The following is a 6,321-nucleotide window of genomic DNA, read 5'->3' on the forward strand; positions in this document are numbered from 1 at the left end:
CATCATCTTGATAAAACAGAGATTCTAATTCACGGTTCCAGGTGCTGGGGTGGGGTTTTGCTTTGCTAACCTGCTCCCAGGTGATGTTGCTGGTGCAAGAACCATGCTAGGGACAGTGAACAGGATGCTAGAGTGAATCTTGGAAGAAAGACCTGGCGATCTCCTTCTGCAAAATCAGCCACTGAAAACCCCTCAAAGCACAGTTCTACTCTGACACACATGGGGTCGCCATGACTTGGAGTCAACAGTAACTGTTTTTTCAGAGTGAATCTGTCCTCTTCATCACCTCCTGGATTCACCTGCCACATTAATCCACCTCTTTTTCTGATCCTCATCTATTATCCTAAGGCATGCATTCTCATTGGGGATGATGTCAGCCAATTTGTTCTTGGGGGGTAAAAAATTGTACTTTTGTATGCATAAAGCACATACATATATTGTACATACACAGATATACTGTATATCTGTGGTATAAAAATTTCATGGAAGAGGGAAGGAGACGATTAGGAAAAAAAGCTCTTAAAAAACTCCTTAGAGGGGCAATCGGGAAAAAAAAAAGTTGAGAAGCACTGGTCTAAGGAAAATACCCTCCCCTCCATGCCTTCTTCCTTCCGTGATGTCAGTCTGATTATAAAAGTAAATAATGTATCCGTAAATGTACCCCTTCTCAGCTGCCCGCCAGTGCCCCCCCAATTATCTGGTCCACACTCCCCCTTCCTATAGGTTCTTTACCATCCCTTTACCCACTAGGCACAGGGTCAACCTGCCTGGCCTGTTATCTTATTGGATAGCTGCAGTGCTACGTGAAACTGATACACTCAAGCCCACCGTTATCTCATCCCTGGGCATTATCACATCTGACATTTTGGTGATTTAGTCTAAATTAGGAAGGGGGCACAAGTACAACCCTGACTTCTAAAGGGCTTGTTCCGTTTATAAGGTGCCTTCACACATGCTGCCCTGCCCTTCCAGCAACCCTAGGAGGTAAGAGGTAAGCATTCTTCGCATCTGGTCTCAGAAATAAGGAAACCAGGCCTCAGGGTAGTAAGAATTTGCACGCCAACCCAAGTCACAACGTGGCAGAGTCGGCTCCTGACTCGCAGTCCAGTGCTCACTCCACTGCTCCCACCTGCAGGCTTGTCCACAGGGCTAAATGGGAGCACGGGCTCCAGAGGAGGGGTGCTGGCCATTTGATGGGTGCTTTTAAACAGGTGGGCATGAGCTGGGCAGGGAGGCCATGGAGAAGGCTGGGGTTGTTAGGGTTCTCTGATGGAGGCTCTGTGGTGGCCTTTCCAGCCAGACCAGGAGGCCAGCTGGGGCTTAGAGAGCTGGTCCCATGGAGCCTACTCTTCCTCGCCTTGGGGCAAAAAGGCAGTACCAAAGATGTAAGAGTGTGGATTTGAACTCAGGTGGACATGAAGGTTGAGCAAGATCTCCACCACTTATTAGCTACATGGTAGGTCCCCAATTTCTCTGAACCTCTTTTCTTCTCTGTAAAGTGGAGATAATAACAATGGCAATTTCACCAGATTGTACAAATTCAATGAGATGACACTGTGAAGTTCTTAACATTGTGCCTGGCACATAAGAAGCAACCAAGAAACTGTTTGAAATTGAGCTGGTCCTGAGAGCCTAAGACATTTCTTGAACATCTGTTCTACATTTTCAGTGTCCTCCCCCTGAAACTCCCTAAACTCCAGTGACCTCTGAGAATTCAAGTGAAAACGAAACTTGCCTTCTGTGGACTTTTGCTTTTCCTGAAATTCTCCCTCCTCCAAGAAGCCCTCCTGATTGCCTTCACCCTGACCAGGCTAGACATGACTACTCTCCCTGATCCCCATCTCCAAACCTTTCTCCTCCCTGAAAATACCTTGTCATAGGCCTGCCTATATGGTTAGACCTCCCTCTCCTTCCTTGTTCCAGTGGGTACATTAGTTAGAGTATCTGCTAAATATGCATCAGGTTCTGAGCTCTCTCCTCAACTGGGTGCTTCCCCTGGCTGGGTGACCCCCGCCCCGCACTCTGCAGAGAGAACCCAGGTCCAATCACAGGCCCTGTGCTGACCCCAGGAGGAGATGTATCCATTCACTTGGCCTGAGCCTGATACCACCCCTTTGAGGTCACCCTGCTGCAGTAGGGGGTGGAGTCAAAGAAGAGTAGGTGGAGGCTGGGTTCTGGGGAATAGTCACACACAAGGCTCACATAGGAAAGGATGACAGATGATACTTGTAAAATAGATACCCACTTGTTGTGCAAATATGCATGGTCATAAATCTCCAAAGCAAACAAGAGAGAAGCAGATGCCACAGCCCCAAAGGTAAAATTTGCTGCTCTGAGTACCAGTTCCCAAAGTTTCCTAGAGGGCTTTCTGGAGCCTTGTAATGATCAGCTTACGTGTGATGGCATCAACCCTCCTGGCAGCTCCTTGGGCAAGGGGAACTTGGAGACACTCTCCTCCATGTCTCTGAGGGTCCATCTCTCTCTCCCAACCCTCCCCCTTCCAACCAAACACTCCCCCAGATCTTTTCAGGTTGGGGGCCGCCAGGACAAACATCAGGTCATACCACATCTGCATGGTACGTCTTACTATTTCATTTCACCAGATGAGAAAATGCAAGTTCAAGTGGTTAATGAACAAAGATGTAGCAGCACTAGAATTTGAACCTAGGTCCTCCAGATTTAGGTTACATTCCATTTTATCACAATTCTACACCTTCAAATAACTTTGACTCTAAAACGTCAATGCTGCCTCAAGAAAAATCACAACACAGCCGAACTGCTGCTTTTGTCCAAGGTCTAATTCCACTTGGCCACCTCTGGTTGGTTTTTCGCTCTAAGTCTCTGCTTCTAGTCTAGAAGCCTCCCCCATCAGACTGGGAACTCTTTAGTTGCCAATAATTGAGCTCACCTCCACCTTCAGACGACGGACTTTCTGAAAACAATACTAATGCCAACTTCACTTCTCAACTCCCCTGAGCAGGTAGATTCCAGGCCAGAGGGATCTGTAACCCTCAATACCCCCTGTCCCCGAAAGGAGAACATGTCCTACTCCATCCACCCTATAGACTAGAGAGGCTCAGCAAGCCTGACACTAAGAGCCCAGAACCCCTGGGTTCTTGATCTTTACTTTGAAGCTGCAGCCAAAACAAGAAAGGCTGTTCCCCTTTAGCCAAATCAGGGTTTTGGTGTCCAGAAGGGTGCCTGGTTATCTCCATGGCTCCACCTACCCCATTCGTATTTCCTATTCCATCCATTCTCCTTATCCTCCTCAGTCTTGCCCCCTGGAAGTCCCCAGCTCACCCTCTCTCACGCCAGACTCCCCAGCTGCTCCCATTTCTGGGCCCAGGAAAAGAAAGGGCACTTTGGAGAAGGAGGGATGGACCCCCAGCTCCAGCGGGCTCCAGGGCCAGCTGACAGAGGATAGAGCTGGTAGCAGACCTGCTCCTGGAAAGGCACCACCAGAAGCTGGAACGGAAATGCCAAGTTCGCCGTTTGTATTTCCCAGGGTGAGGGCAGGAAGATAAGTCATGACATTCCCAGGCAGGAATTAGACCAGAAACTCTAAATTGAGGGCTTGGCAGGGGGCTGAGCAGATGCCTGGGAGGAGCTGGGGAGGGAGAGATGGAACTCTGCACTCCTAGCCAGAGTCAGAGGGGAAAGACGACATTCTAGCATCAGCAAAAGGGTCAGGGCAGCTGGTGTGGTCTGTGGTCCGCAGAGGCAGGCCCTCACGAGCTTCCAAGTCCTCCCTGCATGACTCTGACCCCCGTTCCAACTCCAACACACCTCACAAACAGGTCCCACAGCCCAATGGGCTCCATTGCGTGTGGCCCCATAAAGCTCCTCGCAGAGGGCGATGACCAGCCCCGGGTACAACCTTAGCTGTGGTTCCTTCGCTTACAGCCTCCCCACAATCCTGCCTTGGCATCCCCATCCTGAGTTCCAAACTGGCCCCTACTTAAGTACAACAGCCCACCTAGAACCTCACCCGCTGGTCCCTGGGAACTTCCCAGCCCTGAAAATGGCACATTCCCCCTAGTTTTGCTCCTCCCCACTCCTCATGGGGGGTCCATTTCCTGAAGCTGCCCCCTCCCCCAGCCCCACAAGGCCAATCAGCCAGACTCAATTTTCCACTCTGTATCCCAACCACAGCTGCCACCTCCCTGCCACACACACACACACACACACACACACACACACACACACACACACACACACACACACTCTGCTGTGGTGGGCCAGAGGGTCAGCATCTACAGCCTTGTCAGTAACTCCAGCCCAGAGTGCGGACTCTGACAAGCTCCTTCTCCTTGCAGGTGTCTGAGGCTGTCTCTGTCTCCTGGTGCACTTGGCATCTAGCTGGCTAGGTCCCTCCGCTGTCTCTTCTCAGGCTACCTCTTTTCTTCCCTGGCTGGGGCTTTCAGGGGCTCTGCCTTCCTGGAACTTGCTGCCTATGTCCTTTATACTGGGCTGCCGGGAAGAAGGGCAGCATGCCTTCTGCCCGCCAAGGGTCTGTGCAGGGCAAGGCACTGCCTGCTTCCTTTCGAGCTGTCCTCTGCTCCCCCTCCTCCCTGCCCAGGCCAGTCTTAGAACCCGGGCAAGGCTGGAGGGAGACAGAGACCTACCAACCCGGGCATGGCTAAAGCCAGTTTCCATATTGCTTCATCATGCCATTTTGGTGCCCCAAACTGCACACAAACACACACACACACACACAATCCCCCTCCTCCGCTTGCCTTCTACCTGAAGCCAGGGCAAGGTCCCCTGAGCTTGCCCCACCTGCCTCCTCAAACTGCAGTGATGCCCTTCTTCCCTCCATCAGCTCTGAATCAATCCTTTTGCACCCAACTCTACTCCACCCCACCCAGCGCACCCAGCCCCTAGTAATGGCTCTGGCCTGGCCTCGCCTGTGGTGAGAAGCAACAGAGTGATCCAGCGGCAAAGTTCTGCTGCTTTTAGCGGTTCCATCTGCCTGCTGTTCCCCGTGTCTCCCTTCTGCTCTCGGGCTCATACGGACCTGCTCTCCCTGCTCCCCGCCAGAGTTTCCCCCTCACTATTAGGGAGAGAAGGGGGAAAGGAATGAAAGAAAAGAAAATCTTCTCCTGCAATATGGACGGGCGATAAGTGAGGGGGATTTTCGCACGCGTGGCCCGGGTGAGCAGAGTCCTCAAGTGAAGAAGAAAGGTATGCAAAGTTCCCCGTTCCCTCCAAGGCGTGCAGCTCAGCGCCGAGCTCCCGTGGACAACGCGGAAAGCGGAGACCAAGCGGCCGACACTCACCTGGGCGAGGCAGCATCTATCCCTGGCTGGGAGGCACCGAGGCCAGCTCCGCGGGGCGCCCGGGCTCCCTGGCTCGGCCACGCATCCTTCCCCGCCCGACACAGGCTCGAGCTAAACCCTCCGGCTCCGGCGAACGCAGGCAGATGGTGGCCTCCGACGTCCACGCGGGGACAGCCCTGAGCGGCTTATTCAGTTATATCCATGGCATTTAGCAAGACCAAGGGGGGGGGGGAAAGCATAACTTGTTCTCTTCGTTTTCAAATTAAAAATAAAGAATCGCTCCCTAGGAAGAAGCCGGTTGGATTTTCCAAATGGCAGATCCCTGGGCATTCCTAGGAACCTCGGGCGTCTTGGAATATGGGAGTCTTCAAGTTCAGAGGAGCCAGCCGGCTTGTGAGTGTGTGCGTGTGTGTGTGTGTGTGTGTGTGTGTGTGTGTGTGAGCGAAAGGGAGCCAGGCACTCACACCCACACGCATACACACAAACACTCCTCCGCACTCCCCGCATGCACACTGCCCCCACGCGAGCGCGCACACGCGCTCCCCGAACACACACACACACACACACGCAGCGATCACACGCACAGATCCGGGAGGAAGCTGGGCTGGCTGCTGAGGCAGCCGCGAGGCCCGTGATGGAGACAGCTCAGCGGCCCCGCAGCGCCCAGAACCCGGCGGCGTGCGCACCGGCCCCGCCGAGCTCGCCGGCGCGGCAGCCCCCAGTGGCGGCCAGCGGAGCTGCAGGAACCCGGTGTCAGACCTCCGCGCCCATCGCCAGGCCAGCTGCCCAGCGCACCCGCTTCCTTGCGGACCAACACCGTCGCCGAAAGCCGAGAATTTTGTAGTCCTGGCAGAGGTGGCGCGGGGACGCGAGAGCACCGGGCTGGCCCGGTGAGACCCCCACGAAGGGTCTGGAGTGGGCTGGGGCTGCGGCCAGGGTGGGCGGCGGGCTGACGGTGGGCCCGGGGAAAACCAGGCTCGCTCGGCGGCCCGGCGGCGCGGGCAGCCCTTACGCAAGGCGAGCCTGGCAGCCCGGGCTGCGC

General features: G+C 54.1%; 1 protein-coding gene across 1 annotated transcript in view; it reads right to left on the bottom strand.

Moving 5' to 3' along the window:
• The window catches only part of LRFN2 (leucine rich repeat and fibronectin type III domain containing 2), a 268,159-nt gene extending 262,248 nt beyond the window's left edge, over window positions 1-5,911 (bottom strand). The window contains exon 1 of the mRNA XM_004379428.3: window positions 5,280-5,911. The gene's annotated coding sequence lies outside the window, so the exon portion shown is untranslated. The remainder of the gene's footprint in view (window positions 1-5,279) is intronic.
• Window positions 5,912-6,321: the final 410 nt, after the last annotated feature.

The sequence above is a fragment of the Trichechus manatus genome, unplaced genomic scaffold (assembly GCF_000243295.1).
Source record: "Trichechus manatus latirostris isolate Lorelei unplaced genomic scaffold, TriManLat1.0 scaffold00065, whole genome shotgun sequence".
NCBI classification, from domain to species: Eukaryota; Metazoa; Chordata; class Mammalia; order Sirenia; family Trichechidae; genus Trichechus; species Trichechus manatus.